Genomic DNA, 203 nt, shown 5'->3' on the forward strand with positions numbered 1-203 from the left:
CTCTCTCTCTCTCCCTCTCTCTCTCTCGCTCTCTCTCTCTCTCTCTCTCTCTCTCTCTCTCTCTCTCTCTCTCTCTCTATCTCTCTCTCTCCCAGTCATCACCCCTCCTACTGGGAGTGAGCATTATATTATTGTTCAGGGGGTTTCCAAAATGTAGTAATGTATCCCAATACCTAACGTTTTTTTTTACATATACAAGGATC

Source organism: Coregonus clupeaformis, chromosome 30 (genome assembly GCF_020615455.1).
Source record: "Coregonus clupeaformis isolate EN_2021a chromosome 30, ASM2061545v1, whole genome shotgun sequence".
Classification (NCBI taxonomy): Eukaryota; Metazoa; Chordata; class Actinopteri; order Salmoniformes; family Salmonidae; genus Coregonus; species Coregonus clupeaformis.